Below are 19031 nucleotides of genomic sequence, written 5' to 3'. Positions count from 1 at the left end.
TATCCAGAATTTGCCTTGCAAAGTTGGAGAAATTAGTGCCAAGACCCACGTTAACAGCATGGTGGATTTCTCTTTTGCCCTATTCCTCTGACCTTAAGTGAGACATACTAGAGCTTTTAAAAAACAAACAAAAAAAACAACAACAAAACAAACAAAAACCTGACTAGAAAAGCTAGAAGCCTTAAGACCAACCCTCTGTCCACGAATCAGTGAGAAGCAAGTTTTTTCCACTGTCTTCCAAAACTGAGGCAGCTGCTGTCCTCATTGTTACAATGAAGAACATCTGTCATCTCTTATCAGGAGTCTGAAACCTTAGCTGGCAGCTACCCTGCTGGATGTTTTTAATACCTGTAAAATAACACTGATCTACCAGCTGCAGTACAGATTAAGGACAAACACAGAAACATTTGCAAAAAAACAAAGCATCTCCACATGTGTGGGCACCCAGAAATATATTTCATCTTCACAGAACGGGATGTTTTAAATTAGATGCTTAAATCGCCTTTCCTGCAAGCAAATTCTTGTGTAAATCCTGTAAAGCTGTACCCAGAGAAAATTTGGAACACTAGATTTGTTTTGTGTACATTTTCTGTTTGCTAATAAGCATATTCCATTGCAAATCCATCCTGGCTAGGAAATGGTAATCCACATCTCCCAGGACATCAAATTAAGGTAGCAACAGGCAGTTTTTGTCTTTATATTTGTCTGGAAGTAATGTTGAAATGAATGGCATTGTCTGTGCTCTCCACCACGTAAGCTGATACACAGATATGGTAGCCGTTGTTTTGCAGTGCTATGACAGAGACTGGGACCCAGTTCTGGTTGTTCTTTGGATAAATGTGGGAAACTGAGGAAAGAAGATGAGACTGATGAGGATATAATGGAGAAAGAGATACTTACCTTTCTAACATTGCTGAAGAGAGGGAAGGTAGGACAAAAAGACAACATTCTTTTTGCAGGCTGAGAAGAGAGATACTTCAGATAAACCCCCAGAGTCTTCAAGGATTCCAGCTGAATCATACAGCACTTTTTCTGGAGAGCAGTTGTGGTGTAACTTCAGCCATCCTTTTTCCAGAGTGTAGAGCAGCAACATTCCCCTTGTAATGGTGAAAGTAGTGGTAACAATCAGAAGCTGAAAGGTATTGGTATCCCACTGGAAAATAGGCCCCCTCAGTTAGAAATCCCACAGCTTTACTCCTTACTTCAGAGTACACTTCTCATGTGATGCTGGTTTCAGGTCAGTATATTCATGCCAGACTGGACTTGGCCACTCTTCAGTATTTTTCTCAGCTGTGCTGTATCCTTGGTGTTTGTGGTCATGTTTGCCACTTTCATCTTCCTCAGGTGTATTGGGAGCCTCCTAGAACAACCATGTGATGTGACACACAGGAGCTTGTGATCTGTGTATGGACCTCTGGAAGAGGGATAAGAAGAGTTGCTTCTCTGTGGTTTCTGAACTATGTTCTCCAATGAAGGCTGTCATTTCTAGTGTGTGAGCTCTCAGTTTGACAGTGCTGTGCTTCTCACTTACTTACACAGCTGTCAGCGCTCATACCCAAAACCTCTGTTCTTTGGGTTTGCCACCTGTGTGTGTAGTGTGGTTTCTTAGAGGTTATGATGCTTCTGCTACCAGAAAGAAGAGCCTCTTGATTTTTATAATTCTCTCTTCATTTTAAATTAATCTAGCCTGTCTTGCTTAGACATAATGGTGATCTGCCTAAAAAGATATAAATGTGTTTAGATTATGAAGTACTCAAAAGATGCCCCAATGCTTGTGAACTACCTAACATTAGTGGAAGTATGTGGCTTAGGGCAAAAGTCCTATCCCAAGCAGAACTTCTCCCTTTGGCTTAAATTCCAGGATGCGTCAGAAACACCACAGCTGTTGCGTGCAACACAGTCATGTCAGTAGGAATTCTGAGAACTGTTTGAATTTGTCCTGTTTTGATGTGGCAGCTGTGCATAAAATGCTGTGATGCCCTTAGACAAGAGAGCTGGGAATGTAACAAGTGCCACAAGGGCAGTAAGACTCTGATCCTTCTGGCAGAAGAAGTCAATGTGTGCATTCGTGGGTTTCTCTGGATTTCAGCTTCAGTAGAATCCACCCCACACAAATGGGAGTGCTTTACCTTGCCATCACTATCTCTCCTCTAAGATCAAAGTTACAACAACTCCCCACTTCCCCTGAGGGATTAGCAACAAACTGATGAACCACTTAGCTGGGAATAATTCAGTCAGGATAAAACAGCAAACAAACTAACCAAAAAGACTAAAGGAAGATGATCTCATAAGAAGCAATGTAAGAACAGCGCAGTTAATCAGTTGGCTTCAGATCCAACCTAGCAAACATCCCATTTACCAGACCATTTGCTCAGACACCATGCTTGGCATTGCCTCCCAGAGGCACCATGCAGCTGTGTTTTTTCATAATTTTCTACCTGTATGTAATTGACAACTGTGGCCCTTAGAAATTGTTCCTGTTTGAAATTAAAGGAGCACAGGGCCAAATTTGTGCTAGGTGAACCCTGACTGGCTTTTCAGTATGTGCTGTTTTCTCAGCACTGCCAGTATCCATAGAGGAACATGAAGATGGAGCTGAAGGTGTATGTACTGGAGAGAGTACACGGATAAGGTGCAGCCTTAGAAGATTTCTGAAACTGATGTTATTTTAGCTGGTGATGCTAGCTCGTGCGTTGGTCTTTTTTTGCGTGGTCCAGAGTGACATCTACTGGCACAGCAACAGATAGCACCACATCTGAGGAGAGGTAAGTGGGCAGAAAACAGTTGCCAATCATTTACCTAGTGACAAGGGCAAGGTAAATTTAGTGAGGGATGAAAAAAATAGTCTGCATTAAAATAAGCTATAATGTTCCATTTGAAGCCATACTTCAATATGCATTAACTTAATAAAGTTGGTAAGCTGTCTAAAGTTAGAAAGTGCCAGAATTAAGTTGCCTGTAAGAACGGATTTCAAATGTTAGCTTAATGAACTATCAGTAAGTTTAAACAACATGAAAGGAAGAAGTAAGGGCAGTACTCCAGAAATGAGTCAATCCCAAATATTCTGAGTAAATTTTTCATGCAGATCAGCTTTTATCAAAATCAGCAAAGTGCTACAAAACAGGTTTTTTTTTTTTTTTTTTTTTTTTTTTTTAAGGAAAACAGCATATTCTAATAAAAGAACCTCTATCAAATATTTTCAGCCAATCAATGCTGTGTTGTAGCTGTTTTGAACTATGAAAATTGTAGATCTGTCCAGTGTTCCCAACATAAAAATAAATTTACATATGCTGTATGAGTTCCCTTTTAGGTACCAATAAAGGCAATTTTGCATTATTAATTAATAGTGCAAGAAAAATACTTTATATGTTGCATTCAAATGAGGGATGCGTGAGTTTAAAATACACAATCCCAAATAAAGGATAACAATAGCAAGAGAAGCTTTGGAATTATTAGGGCTATCTTTTTAGGGAAATAGCACTTTCCCTGTTTACCTTCGATGGTAAACTGATCTTTATTTGCAGTACTGAGTATTGAATGATATTGCATTTAGAATGGTTTCAGAACTGAAGGATTAAAAGGAAAAATCGAACTGTATTATATCTATATGCATATAGACAGCACCACATTTTATCTATATGCATATGCTGGAGCACATCCAGAGGAGGGCCCCAGAAATGATCCAAGAGATGGAACACTTCTATGAAGACAGGCTGAAAGAGCTGAGGCTGTTCAGCCTGGAGAAGGCTGAGAAGGCTGTGAGGTGACCTGCTACTGGCCTTTCAGTATCTAAATGGGAGCTGTAGGAAAGAAGGGAACAGACTCTTTAGCAGGGTCTGTGGTGACAGAACAAGAGGAACTGGTTTCAGACTTAAAGAGAGGAGATTTAGGTTGGATATAAAGAAGTCTTTTACAGTGAGGGTGGTGAGGCACAGGAGCAGGTTGCCCAGAGAGGTGGATGCCCTGTCCCTGGAGATGTTCAAGGTCAGACTGAAGTGGGCTCTGAGCAACTTGATCTAACCTGTAGGTGTCCCTGTTCATTGCAGGGGAGTTGTTCTAGATGACCTTTACAGGTCCCTTCCAACTCTAAGGATTCTATGATATACAGATATATGCTTATATGTGTGTATATTGATATATAAAACAAAGTCGCTTGTGCATAGTACACTTAAAAAGTATCAATGCCTTAAAGGCATTAGAGCGCACACATTTTAAACTAAGTTTTCAACTCTGGCATGAATCCATAAAGCAAAGCCTCACCTACAAGTACTTAAGACATGTGCATAGCTATTCACTTTGGTTCCATCCTTGAAAAAGCTGAGCAGCATATAGGAGAAGGTGGCCTTAGAGTGTTTTCCATCTGTTTAATCATGACCTGCTGGTAATGTGTTCCTCCTGTATTCCTTCAGACTTGTGAATTCATCATAAAAGAATGAGTTTTTGCCTTTTGCCTTAGCACTAAAAAGCATTTATATTATTTTCAGACGATCATTTTCTTTATGAGTTTCTACATAAGGAAGCTGAGTTTCTAGCTACCTTTCTGCCTAGAAGACTTTAGAAGGGGATTGAAATACTATCATGCTCATCATAGTACATTGTTCTCTGACTGCATCATTTCATGCTTTTTCCCTTAGCATCCAGAATTAGTTATGATTGGGAATGCATTTTAGATAGTTGCAGTGTTGCTGTCTAACCATATGGCTGTTATAATGGCTTTTTTTCCTCCAAAAAGGTATTTTTTTTTTAGTTGAAATATCATGTATATTATTTCAAACTGGAATAGCACTTTTTTTTTTTTTTGTATCTTAAACTAAGTACAAATGGGCTCTAGTTTTAAAGTTAAGTGAGGTGCCAGTATGGGCACGCCACTTTAACCTCATATCGAATGTCTTAGATGATAATTAAAGAGGCAAATCTGGAAATGTAATGTTTTTGGTAGCCTTAGGCTTCCCTTTGCAGTGTATTCATTGTGCTCAGAATGGACTTTCAGCTGAACATCTCTAGCCTTCAGGCAAGGAGCCTTTCTATCACAAAGCATTTGGTATCCAGCAGCTGGAGGTCTATAGTTTTAGACACTGGTTCTTTCTTCAGCTCTGGGGAAGGTGTTTAATTATACATAATTTCATGTCCAGGAAGTAGCCTGGGAATGCTACTCTTCTCTCCTCCTACAAAGCACTCTTTGTAGGCTCTCTTTGTGGAAAGACAAAGTGTTATTTTTTTTCATTGTGTTTTCTTCCTGAAGACCTCTTTCCATCTCAGAGAAAAAACAGAATGCAATCTGGGGATACAAAACATTAGAAACAAGGCATAGTTTTTTGAAACCGGGACAATTAAGTATTGGAGCATTTTAAAACCAATGGGAGGTGACTTATTAAAGGGCAGAAGGTAATTCTGAGAAATTCTGAATAGTCTGTGACCTATTGGAGGTCAGTCTGACTGACAACAATCCCTTCTATCAGCTGAAAGGAAAAAAAAACAACAGCAAAATGGGTGAGTTGGGAATCTTAGCTGACTATTACCTTTCAGAAACAGAGCCATGCAATTATGATCATTTCTATAAAAACATCCGATCAGCAGCAAGCTGCTAAGATTTGTAGAAGACAGTAGATGGCGCAAAGGTGTAAGAAAACATCTTGGGTTTTCTTTCAGGTTAGGGATAAGACTAAATAATTTTAGGGTGAGCATGTCAAGAGCAAAAGATTCTAATAGGTGTGTCTCAAATTAATAAATCTCAAAATCCAACAAGGATTGTGCGTGGGAAGAAATGAAAGTAGTGCAATCTGTACTGGTGCTGCACATAGCAACTCAGAAGTGGGTTGTCTTCAAATGCAATCTGCTAAAATGCTTTGCTTACAGTCCACTTCCACCTAGATCTTTGTAGTTTTTTTCCAGTGTGATTTTTTAAAAATCTGTTGTGTTCTTCAAGTTTGGACTTTTGCTGCTCTACTTTGGCATGAAGCAAAGCCATCAGAGCCTTCCAGAAAAATCAATAAAACACCATGCAGTACTACCCCACACCTGGGCTATCGAAAAGGCTATTTTTAGCACCTTTGTTTCTAATTGCTCCTGTATCCTTATTCCAGGCTCTGTATCGTGGATGCTCTTGCTATTATCCTGTTCAAGGTAGACTGGTCTCTATTCATTCTGGAGCTGAGAAACTTTTCCTAATAAAAAGTATGTGTGAACATTTTACTGGAGCGAGTCCTTATGAAAACTGATGTCAATCCAGCATTTGCCTACAACATCTCTCCTGACAGGTTTCCGAGCAGTGTGGCATTGCCCTGCTTTTGTGGGATGTGGGAGTTGGCATTCCAGCTCACCTCCAGCCCCTGGCACTATCATCATGGAGCTGTGGGTAAAACAGCCCAAATGAAAAGTAATAGATTATTTTTTTGTTGGAGATCGAAACATTTTAGAATTTTTCTGCTGTAAGACAAAATACTGTCCCCAGATGGATCTGGTCACTTTATTTTTTGTGCTCTGTAATCTCTTAGAATCATAGAATGGTTTGGGTTGGAAAGGACCTCCAAGATCATCTAGTTGCAACCCCCTCTGCTACAGGCAGGGACACCTCCCTCTAGACTAGGTTGCTCACAGCCCCATCCAGCCTGGCCTTGAATGCTTCCAGGGAGGGGGCATCCACAACCTCACTGGGCAACCTGTTCCAGTGTCTCACCACTCTCACAGTAAAGAATTTTTTCCTAATATCTCATCTAAACGTATCCTCTTCCAGTTTAAAACCATTTTCCCTTGTCTTGTTGGTACGTGCCCTTCTAAAAAGTCTCTCCCCAGCTTTCCTGCAGGCTCCCTTCAGGTACTGGAAGGCTGCTATAAGGTCTCCCTGGAGCCTTCTCTAGGCTAAGAGCCCCAACTCGCTAGCATTCTCTACTCTGAGAGGTTGGCAGCAGCTCCTGCTCCAGAGCAAGAGGCTCTCAGCAAAGCCTAGGGAGGTATCTGTTGCACTCTGTGACGGGTGTTTCTGGGGTTCAGGAGAGGGTTAGAGAAAAGGATGGTGAGTGGTGGAAATCAGGGACAAAATTCTCCCTGTATGCATGGGACCAGGAGGAGAGAAAAGGTTTGCTTCTTTAGAGAGCCAAGAGCAGGTAGTGTCTCAGAGGTGGAGAGAAGTGCTTCCAGAAAATATACCTGCAGAGACTAGAGTGCTCAGCATTGGACAGGATAGAGAGCAGACAAAGATATAGCTTGAAAGAGCTGGAAAGACAGGTTTCCTACAGGGGAAGATCTTGGCAGGAGATAGTAGTTGTGGAAGAATGACTAGGTGTGCTTGGATGTTGTTTGCACACTGTAGATGCCTTTTAAGGTGAGTGGCAGCTTAAAAGGAGAGAGCTAGTGAGAGCCACTACAAGGGCAACTATGCATGAGGATCAAGCTGGGCATGAGACAACAAGCTTCAAGGATCTTGGATGGAACAGGCTCTGGACAGGCATGAAAAGGAGAAGGGTTTGAAGAAACAGGTGCCTGTCTGGTGCACTGAGAGAGGAGCTTGGTATCTGCTGGAAGCAATCAGATTGTTTGATGAAATAAATTTAATTTGAAAATAACTTTTTCAAAGGAAACATTTTCTAATAATGTGCTGGCTTCAAGAAACTTCTGATAAATGAAGGTGGCTTCTTTCTAGCCTACCTAGAGGCGAACTCGAACTTCTGGAAGTTGTGGCTGTCTGACAACTCTGCTATCCAGATTCTTCCAGGGTTTTTAGGCTCCTCCTTAGCATACTCACAATAACCCATTTCTCGATTCCTGCCTCATTTATATTGAGTAAAGGACTCTGTGGAAAGACACAATAACTAGCGCTAACCCAAGCAGGTACATCCGCCTGGTGCAGCGTGATCTGCAGAGACAGAAGACTGTCAAAATCATTAATCCAGGGTCATCTCTGAGGTGATAAATCCTCTCTTTGGTTCTCACGCTTATGCAGCTGGTCAGGGAATCACTGCACACCACTTCATTGTATGAGGTGGGTCTCTTGCTCAGCATTTGCTGACAGCTGATTGCACTGCTGCAGTAGAACCATACAACCAGTATAAGGTAGGAAGTTGTGTCATTGCCAGCACTCCTGCTTCAGAGGTCAAAATCAAATTAATTTGTTGCAAGCTGTCAGAATTATATGTAAATATGCAAAAAAAAAAAAAAAAAAAAAAAGAAGTTGTTGACATGCCCAACGCAGTCTTCAGCTGGCCTCCATACCTGCACGTTTGTTTATGGTACTCGGTGGCATTTTCCTGTTACAGTGCATTTATTATAGTCCACCTAGCTCTTCTACTGCAGTGGAGAGCTCAGGATTGGAGGAGGTGTGAAGTGCATGTCCGCTGCTGTTGGCTGTGAGCATAGGGAACTAAGCTGTTAACTTGAAACAGTTATTTTCTCATGGTTTGTGTCAGAGGTCCTCACAGGGATTTCATTATTTAGTGGTCAGAAGTGAATAAGTTAATTTGCCAAATGTAGACTCAGATAAGGAATATAGAAGCCTTTTCATGGCATTGCTTTTAACAGAGTATTTTACTCTGTTCTTTTTTTTTTTCCATTGGAAGCTTTTTTTTTTTTTTTTTTTTTTTTTGTAATAGAACTTGCCTTTAGTTCTTTGAAACAATTAGAAGGAAATGTGAATAATTTAGCTTTTTGCACCTGACAGTTTCATTAATGTTAAAACTGGGAGCTTAAAAACTGGAAAGCATACAGAAGTACAAGTACTTTTATTATAGGTATGTGCATAGTCAGAGAATCAGCTACTGCTCCCTCTCAAGTACTGGCACAGAACTGCCAAATAAGGAACAAGAGTAGCTAAAGTCCAGCAGAGTGAAGTCCAGCAGTGACTCGTGCAAACTGCACCTTGGTGAAAGAAAATTAGAGAAGTAGGTGACTGCTGCTGCAAGTCCAGTCCACAGCAAGCTGCTGATCTTCACACAGGGAACTGTGTAACAGTCTCCGGTCTCTGCTAGTGATCAGATGAGATCTTTAATTGTTCCTTTTGGATTTCAAAATAAATGCGTGGATTTTGTATACTATTGGGACTAGATTCATTGTGGAAAAAGCCTTCTGTAGAAGATGGGTGGAAAAGAGGGAATCTCCATAGAAATAAACAGACTCAAAAAGGACTAGGAGAAATAATATGTTTGTAAGGAAATTAAGGGCATGAGTACACTAAATACAGTCCGGATGATGGAATTTACTGAGCGGTTTATGTACCCATGCATATGGACATACCTTACAACTGAATTTTGAATTGTGGACCTAAAGGCTTAAACTCCATGGATGCAAGTTTGTCTGCCCTGTGATCTGCACTGAAGACTTATGCTTGAAGAATTTCCCAGCATTTTCCTACTCACTGACCCCTGCTAGTTTTCCTGTGGTAAGGCATAGTCTACTTACATATTTGAACAATTTTAGGTATGATTCAGCTGAGTTCTGTGCATCTTTGGATTGGAGTACAGTGGTGCCCTGGTTTCATCTGGGACAGAGCTGATTTTCTTCCTAGTGTCTGGTATGATGCTACGTTTTGGCTTTAGGAGAAAAACAATGTTGATAATGCACTGATGTTTTAGCTGTTGCTGAGCAGTGCTGTACAGAGCGAAGGACCTTTCAGTTCTTCACTTCTCATACTGTCCAGCCTGTGAGGAGCTGGAGGAGGGCACAAGGAGCTGGGAGGGGGCAGAACCAGGACAGATTGCCTAAATCAGCCAAAGGGATATTAATTACCATATGACATCATGTAAGAAAACACAAAACTGAGGGGAGTTAGCTAGGGGGGTGATGCTGCTCAGGCACTGACTGGGTGGTGAGCAATTGCTTTGTGTATCACTTGTTTTGTGTGTATGTATATGTGATTTTATCATTTAATGATAATATAACTTTGTCATGCAGGTATTCAGTTTGACATAAAACTGGAAAGACAACGTGTTTTAAAACAAAGCACTGAGAAAGCCATGTAGCCAATCAGATATACATTTTTATATATTTTTTTTCCTTCCCACCCTTACAAGAGAAAAAAAAAAAAAGCTTTGGTAGCATAATGCTGTGATTAAGAATTTGTGCACCTAAAGGGGTTGAGGAAGGAATGGGAGAGTCCTACAGTAAAAACAGTAAAATAACTCTCATTATATGATGTTTGCATAAGCGAAGAATGTTACGTAGTACAAAAAATGAGGTATCTATGTGTTTCACACATCTTTTACAGAGGTTTTCCACTCTACTTTGAGCTTTTCAAAAATCTTTTTTGCTGGGGTTCTGCATTTAGTAGTTTCAGTAGTTGAGGATCAGGTCCTCATTTTCAGGTCTAATGCCAAGCCTCTTGGCTTGATAACTGTCTTCCAAAATGAGCGATAAATGAGGTAACTAATAACAGTGGTTTTAGGGTTTTTCCCATTACCACATGGAGAGGAATGGGTGTGCTCATTATAAAAACGAACAAAAAAAAACAAAGACAAAAAAAAAAAACCCACAACAGTTTGCTTAAATCACAGTGCACATATGAACATCAAAATAACAGCCCACAGATATTTGGCTGGTGTCTGTATGTGAAGTTGGAAAAAAAAAAAAGGCTTTGTATTCCAGGCTTGAATGAGAGCTTTGAGATATTAAGGGCAGGAGTTGGGGGATAATGGAAGTGTAACAGTCAGTCTTAGATCTTTGAGACACTTAGTGATGGGCAACTTGTACTGTAAATAAGAGTATGGAACATACAAACATATCACTGGAAATCTATCTTACTATTTTGAGTGGTTGTTTTTAAAAATAATTTTTACATTTGAAGATCCTGCTCTTCATGAGTACCAGAGCACTGCATCTGAACCTGCTTTAGCAAGGCTTGTCTAAAGGGGGAAGGACAAGGTACAGTTCTCCACCAGTGGCAGCAGCAGATGCAGAAATGTGGTGTTAGCCAGGGCACTGTATCACAGTGTAGGCAGAAATTCAGAAGAATGAGATGGGAAATACTATTGTAGAATAATAATGAAAAAATTGGTAACTTTAATGTATGACATTGTGTTCTAAGACAGTATATATTTGAGAAAATATTTGGCATATTTTAAAATGTCTGCAGTCATGGTCTCTTCTATCATATAGAGACATCAATGTTTGAAATGAAAAATTCAGTTTCCCTGTGTGTTCAGTACATTGTGAAAAGTTCACTGATAGGAAGTTGATTAATACAGGAAAAAAAAAAAAACAGTGCTCTCATCATGTACTGACATGTAGCTGTGCTCCACAGCAGGAAGGAACTTTCTCTCAGCAGACACAAGTATCATAGATTAAATGACCAATCTATAAGCTTGACAGTGCAAGGGCTCAGAATCTATTCCAGGCTCCCTCTCCCTTTCCTCCCATTCCCTCCCCTCCACTCCTCTCCCCTCTTCCAATGATATGATCTGTAATAAGTTCTGAACAAAGGAAAGCTGAGAATATTATTTGAAACTATAATGCAATATTTAATGTTATTTAAATAACTTATTTACCTCCCCACAGCAGGGGAGAGGAAACTAGATGATCTTTGAGGTCCCTTCCAACCCATTCTATGATTTAAATTTCTCTTCCATTTTGCTTTACATGTCATCAAGTATTTTCAAAGGAGATCCTCTTCACAGTGCTTCCCTCACACAGACATCTACAAACGGAATTTTGGAAAAGCTATTCATGTTGAGATAGATGAGACCCCAGCAACTTTTCTGTGAATGACTCCTTCCATATTCATAGACTAAGAAGGGGGACAATATTGATTACTGCTAGACAACAAGATTATATTGATGTAAAGATGCATTTAGACTGAGACATAATTTTTATGTCAATGCATGGCCTGTCAGGTGGCGTTGACTGAGTTTCGGGGCAACAGAGGTTTGGAGTTGTAATGTATACTGACCTTCTTTCACTACTTAGACTAGATGTAAATGGTAAAATCACATTGGTTGCACAGTCCTTGGCTTGTGTGAATAACCAAGGCACAGGCCATCATGTGGCCTGCATCCCCTGAATGCAGTCATACTATGCTGGTATTGCTGCTCCCCACCTCTGCTATTTTAGCACCTTGTACTCATCTTCACGTTCCCACGTAGATTTAATCTGGGAGATAACGAAGATAAAACTGGTTCAGGTCTGATGGTCCTAACCTCTGGAATGGAAAGGTTGATTCCCCAGCCTTCAGTTAGCATCACTGAAGTATAAGCAGGTATTTCCATGTATAACCTACAACGTTACTTCTACTGCTATATCACTGAAAGTAATGTGATTTCTTTTTTCCTTTCTCCTCTTCAAGGCAGTTTGCTATAGAAAGATAGATTTGTGTTTTCAAGAAAACTTTTGGTTTCAGTGAATCGCCATTTTTTACTGAAAATTTTATCTTTGAAAAATTCAAAACCTATTTTAGCCTTGAAGATACTTCTAAAGAGTGGTTATTTTCAAACCTTATTTAGATTTCCTGTGTTGCCATCATCAGAAAGAAATTTTGGCTTGCATAACAACTTATTTGACCACTTTCCTCAAACTTTTTCACGTGCTGCTTAAAATAATTATGGGAAATTAAAGAACTATAGACTTATTAGCTATGCGAAACTAGGTTTTCTATTTATTTGGATGTTTGTTTATTGTTTGGAGGGATGGGAAGTATACGTTCCAAGTAGCAAAAACCAAGATCATTCTTTTTTTCCAAGAGTTTTGTATTTTTTCTTTTCTCTTTTGGCTTCAGGGCAAAAATGATGAAAAGTAACAAAGGAAAAACTAGAACCCCAGCAGCCTTTTACAGCTTTTTTTTTTTTTTAAGTTAATGATAGATCAGTTTTTAAAGACAAAGTGCCTGAAACTTTCTCTAACCTCATAGTCTTCTCTATGAAGGACAGAGGGCAAATAGATCTGCTCTTTCAGAACTCATATGTGGTCCATAGTCTTTTTTTTTCCCTTTTTTGTTTTTCTTTCCGGTGTCTGTAGTACAGCTGATGAGAATTTTTCCTGTAAGTCACGTTTTCTTAAAAGATATGTCCATTATTTAATAACCAGGTTCATGATAGGAGATCTTACTTCTGAGTGCATTGCAACTCTGCCCAGAATTACCAGTAGGCAGGGCTCAGCTCTTCTGCTCCTGTCTGCTTCCATGCTCTGTAGTGGTCTGTACTTTTATGATGGCAAAGAATGAGGTCAAGTTTCTACTCCTTGCCCCACTGGTGTACTTTATCTCAACTACATACATAGGTAAGGCAATAGCAGGCTGGAGGCTGCTACAGTTTCCATTCTGATAATTTTTTTTATATTTATACAACAAGTAAAAAAATAAGCAATGGTGCTATTTATTGTAGAGGAAAACTTTTTTATTATCTTATTCTTCTGAGTATCAAGAAGAAAATGCAACTGGACAAAACTCCTGTGGTTTATACCATACCTATTGAAGCTCTAACCAGGGCAAGTCTTGAGTCATGACTACAGTTCTGAATACCTAATCATAATGGCCATATTAAGGAGGGAAGAAACTATTTTCCTAACCATTTTTTCTCATACTCGAAAGTGGCAAGATTCATTTTCACATGAATTCCCATAAAAATATAGCCTTTGGCAACAAGTCAAATTCTTAGCCTGGAAGTCTTTGGGGTGATTGACAGTATTGACATGGTTTATTCTCTGTAAAATAATATGAAACCATACTCACAGACCCTACAAGTACATTCATTGATATGTATGGCTAAAATCCTCTATTTTTAAGTATATTTTTCAGCTAAGCAAACAGAACCATGAAATAAAAGCTGAAAACCAATCCTTTTACAAACTGCAACCTGAGAAGGCGCTTAACTACACACTTTAAACAAACATTACCTAATATAACTTATACTGAAGTTCTAGCCATGTTTTAGATCAGATGTTGTATTTGTCCATTACATGATAAATATTGACTCTGGCCAGAGTCCTGTGACAGGAATCCAAGTTAAAAATGAAGTCTTTAAAGAATATCGGATCCTAGTGTCTCATCCTGGAACAGACCAAAGGTACATTTAACTGTGTCCTATGTACAGAAGTGGACAAGAGAATATAATGAGGGAATATTCAATGTATAAAAATAATTCCTCAAAACAGTTTCCATGTCCCCAACAGTCTGTGACCTAAGGACATCTTGAATCTGGAAGTACTTGTATTTAACAGTCTCCTCATAATTTCTCTTCCATAAAGCTTGTTTTTGCCCTCTGAAAGCTCCTCAGCTTTCACTACCACAGCATCATGCAACAGGGATTTGCTTGAGCTGGTTAAATATTTTTAAGATGACACTAGAATTAAGCTACTCTTGCTTATAGCATGGAACATCTTCCTTTGTGTAACGTCTGGAACAGCAGAATTATTAGCTCTCTATTTTAAAAAGTTCTTTATGGACCATTGTTTACACAAAGTAAACATTTTCTTTTATCTTTGGGATCAAAGTACTGCTGAAGTACTTAGCCCATCCTTATATATCAAACCTGCCAGTATGTTTCCATGCCTTGCTGAGACCCTAAGCGGCAATAAAATGTTGACTAGTTGTTCTAGCTCATTTTATTTTTCATGGAAAAGAGGATGTCTGAAAAAGCACAGATGTACACTCTTCTTAGAGCCCATTGATCTGCTTCCTCCATCACACTGAGCCCATTGATCTGAACCTCAGTGACGCTGAAATGTACTCAGGCTATCTGCTATCAGATGAAGTTGCTCTCAGATTGGCTAAGCTAATCCCAATTCTGAGGACCTCTTGCAGTTCATCCAGCTCAGCTGGGTAGTGAAGGCATACTTTTGGGAAAACTCTGGATTTTGTAAAAGAGCCTTCCCTACTCACCGTAGCTTTTAGCTGTTTAAGGGCATGTGCTCATTATTTTCAAATGTGAAAGTAATACTGACATTTAATAATACCATGTTTAAGGATAATCATAGAACAGAATCACAGAATATTCTGAGTTGGAAATGACCCGCAAGGATCACCTTTGTGCTGTTGTACAGAGGAGCAGCTTCGAATCTATGAAGAACTCTAAGGCAACCATGAGGCATTTGGTGGTGTTCTCTTACATAAAGGTGAATTTTCAGCCATTTTAAAGACACTATTCTCAGCATTCCTGTCAGAAACAAGAGAGGAGAAATTTAATTTTTGTTTCATAAATATTAGCTGAATATTCACAGTGTACAATGATGAAAAATCCAATAGACTTTCTAACTTGAAGAGTTAATTCATAACTGTCTTGCAACTGGCTTAGCACACAGCTTTCTGGATGCCTTTGCTCTTTTGAAACTTTGTGCATCAGATTCACCAAACTCAGCTCACCTGAGACAGAGTGAACCAGAGAGCTGGTGATAGGGCAGTGATTCCTTTCCTCCTCTGCAGCTAAGAGGAAACAGGATCTTGTCCTGGTGAAGCAACAGCAGATAGAATATCAGGCATGTCAAACCTGCGGCCTGCAGGCTGCATGCAGCCTGGCACAGCTGGTGGTGTGGCCCAGCTGCTGCCCCATGCCATCTGCCCCTGCTGCCACTGCAGCTCTGCCCCAGGAGCATACCCACCGCTCAGCAGCAGCCAAACAACAGCACACTGTTAATGCTGTCTGAGCTGCAACAAGGGCATGGGGAGAGCGCAGTGCAGTGCGGAGTCAAGTTATAGCAAATAATTGTATGCATTTTGATTTGTTGGCTAAACACTCCCTTGTGAGCAGAAAAAAATATGAAGCCATGCTTTTCATTTTGATAAAAGAATTTGAGAACAGGTTTCAAGATTGCCCAATTTTTTTTTATATATTTGCGACTCCATTTTCAGTTGACATAAATACGTGACCTGCACATTTTCAAATGGAGTGTATAGAGTTGCAATTGGACATTCAACTCAAAATTCTGATTGTACCTCTTTACATTTTATAAGCTGTATCGTAGCAGAGAGAAATATCCCTCACTTCACAGTCATGCCTCATTAATGACACTGCTTTTTGGCAGTACGTACATTTTTGAAGAAATATTTTCAAGGATGAAGAACAAGAGGAGTAAAATTTAATCAAAAATTTCGGATGGAACACATTGAGAACTCACTAAGAATTGCAGCCACTGCCATCAAACCAGAGTGATGCATTAGTTTCACGGAAATGGAGTCACGTATCCCAGTAGTTCTGTGTTTTTGTTGCTCTTTTTTAAAAATAAAAATATTAAATATTAAAATAAGTTTTATTACTTATACATATTAACAATATTATATATTTTATGAGGGCTGCTCTGAAAGTAATGCCTGCTATTTTATTATGTTGGCCCATGGTGTCATAGACGAATGTTAGTGGTATGGCAGTAGAGGCTGAACCTTCCCACCAATACCCCCTTACATTTTGTTGCTGTGTGACAGATGGCAGCAGAGGAACAGTCTTACAAAATAGTGTCTGGCACGGAAGTGCTGATGAAACGAAGGTGTGTCACTGAATTCCTCCATGCAGAAAAAATGACACCCACTGACATTCATTGACACTTGTGAACATTTATGGAAACTGAACAGTGGACATGAGCACAGTGAGGCGATCAGTGGTGCATTTCAGCAGTCGTGACAACAACAGTGGGTCACCTTCACTGGTGTGGGTTTTTATGAGCACAACATGAAGGCTCTTGTTCATCTCTGGTGAAAATGCACAGAGGCGTGCATGTGGCGACTATGTTGAAAATTGGTGTTTTGTAGCTGAGATTTTGCTCTATCAAATAATGTTATTTTGCTCTTTGTATCAGTTGTAGTTTCCATGGAAATAAATATGAGGCATTACTTTCGGAGCAACCTTGTGTATGAAGCCTATGACAATTCGTGTTCACTCAGGCAAGCCAAAAGGTTGGACACCCATGTACTAGATGACATCTGGAAGCCTTTTTCTCCGAAGTGTCACTGCTGTCTTATACTAAAGTAAATCTAGAGCTACAGACTTTATGGCAGGAATAAGTAGCAAGTTGGTAAAGAGCTCCTGAAGTACAACTACTGTCCAACTAAGTGTATTAAGGTGACCAAAAAGCAGGCTAGTCAACTTTATTTCATCCTTATCATAACCCAGGAGTTATCCATGCCCCAAGCCTGGCACCACCTGCTGGATAAGTGAAGCAGAAAGCTGATGAGACTCACCTCACTGAGGGGCCCCCTGCAGTCTGTTAGAATTGCAGGGGCTTGAAAAGAAATCACATCCACTAATAATTTAAAACAAGGAAAAACATCTGTCTTGTCAAAAAAAACCTCACCTCACTTGTCACGTAGAGAGATATAAATGATGTTTCCTATGAAAATATCGATATTGAATAGTAAAACTGGTATCGATACTGCTTCTTTTACACAGTGCTAGTGACTATGGGAATCTTTTAAAGGAGAAGCATATATTGTAAATTGACAAATGGTTAATGGACTATTTACAGCAACCACTTTTGGAGCAAGGTTAAAATATGATGTGTATTGCAAAGCCTGAAGACAAACAGAGCTGTTAAAGCAATCAATTCTTGAACTCTGATCAGGATTGCTGCTGCATGATACTTCAGAGAAAAGTCAGTGTTGCAGACAGCTGTAATAGTACTCAGACTACAATGTTTACTGTGTGTACCAGATTTTAATGCTAAACATAGTGCTTATCAGTGTGTTCATTTACTGGGAAGTATTTTGATTAATCACATACAGAGGAATCTAATGGCCATGCTTCACTATATTCCATGTTAAAGAAATATCTTGTTTCTTCTTTTATTGTCAGATTCTCTTGCATGTCTCTAGAAGGCTAAGGGGCATGTGACACCTGGAAACCCTCATAAAGACTGTAACAATTCAGACCACTTCTTAGCAGAATGTTGTCTGCCATAATTAAATTCTGACTGAAGTATGATTCAAATCGATGGATTTTTTTTTCACTGACTTCTGATCAGGAAAGAAAAAAGCCCTTAACATGTCAGTAGTTCTATTTGGCTAATGTATAATTATCTTTATATGGTCAGAATATTAGATTCTGTCTCTGTAGCTTTGGGTACTAGGAAATGCAGCACAAATATTTGGAGAAGCCCTGCTTGCAGACATCTCATGTTTTCTCAGGATTTGTTAGGTGTGACACTTCCAAAAAGAGTTATGCTGGTAAAATCACCCTTGAAGTGCCAAAAAAGTATTTATCACTAAATGATGTATTTGAGCTTTTAACTGTTACTCTTACACTATCTACCATTAATCTTAATAACCATTAGTCTGGCTAAAATGACATAGATAATTGTGAAGAGAGTATTTCTACAGAAGTGATACCCAAATTATTGTTTCCCTTGCTGTTCCCTTACGTCAACTTCTCACACCTGTACCCTCATCTCTATGAGGAAAGGAGTCTATGGATGCATATAGATACCAGTCCATTTCCCAACCTCTCTTCCCGCAGTATACCACAGCCCTCATCCTCCTCCAGAACACACAACATAGAGTGCAGTCAGCTCAGTCCTTAGAGGGCAAAGAAAGGATAAAGAAAATGGTAGAGCGTGGGCCAAGAGTAAATAGGATGAACTATCAGCAAAGCCCAAGTTGTCCTGGTAGCAAGATATTCAGCGTTTGGATTAGCTTACAGACTGGCACTTCCTCTTAAACTTTCTGAAGGATTAATTTACAGTGGCAAAACTGTCTGCAGGATTAATTTACAGTATCATGACTGGGACTCAGCAAAATCTATAGTGAAATATGTTCTGAAACAAATCAGAGAAAAATGCTCTGCAGTTCATTTTGCTTGACTTTTTGTTCTAATGCTGCTACAATATTTGAAGAAAACTAAATGTCTTTGATAAGTTAAGTAAAAAATAAAACAACACACCCAAACAGTTAAAATATGATATTTGGACAAAGAATTATCTCTGTGAAAACATAAAATTTTGACTTCATGTTTAAGACCCAAACTGCATACTTCCAGCTCCCATAGGGATATATACGCTTATATCTCATATGCTCCAATGAGCATATTATGTTTGCTTTAACATCCCAATTTGTGTATCAGAGTTCATATACTGGAAATTAAAACTGTGTTTTCTTTTCTTTTTTTTTTTCCAAAGAATGTGGCAGTTCTATTTTT

This window comes from Numida meleagris, chromosome 3 (genome assembly GCF_002078875.1).
Source record: "Numida meleagris isolate 19003 breed g44 Domestic line chromosome 3, NumMel1.0, whole genome shotgun sequence".
Taxonomy (NCBI): Eukaryota; Metazoa; Chordata; class Aves; order Galliformes; family Numididae; genus Numida; species Numida meleagris.
The sequence above is the reverse complement of the archived record's forward strand: the minus strand, read 5'-3'. Positions refer to the sequence as shown.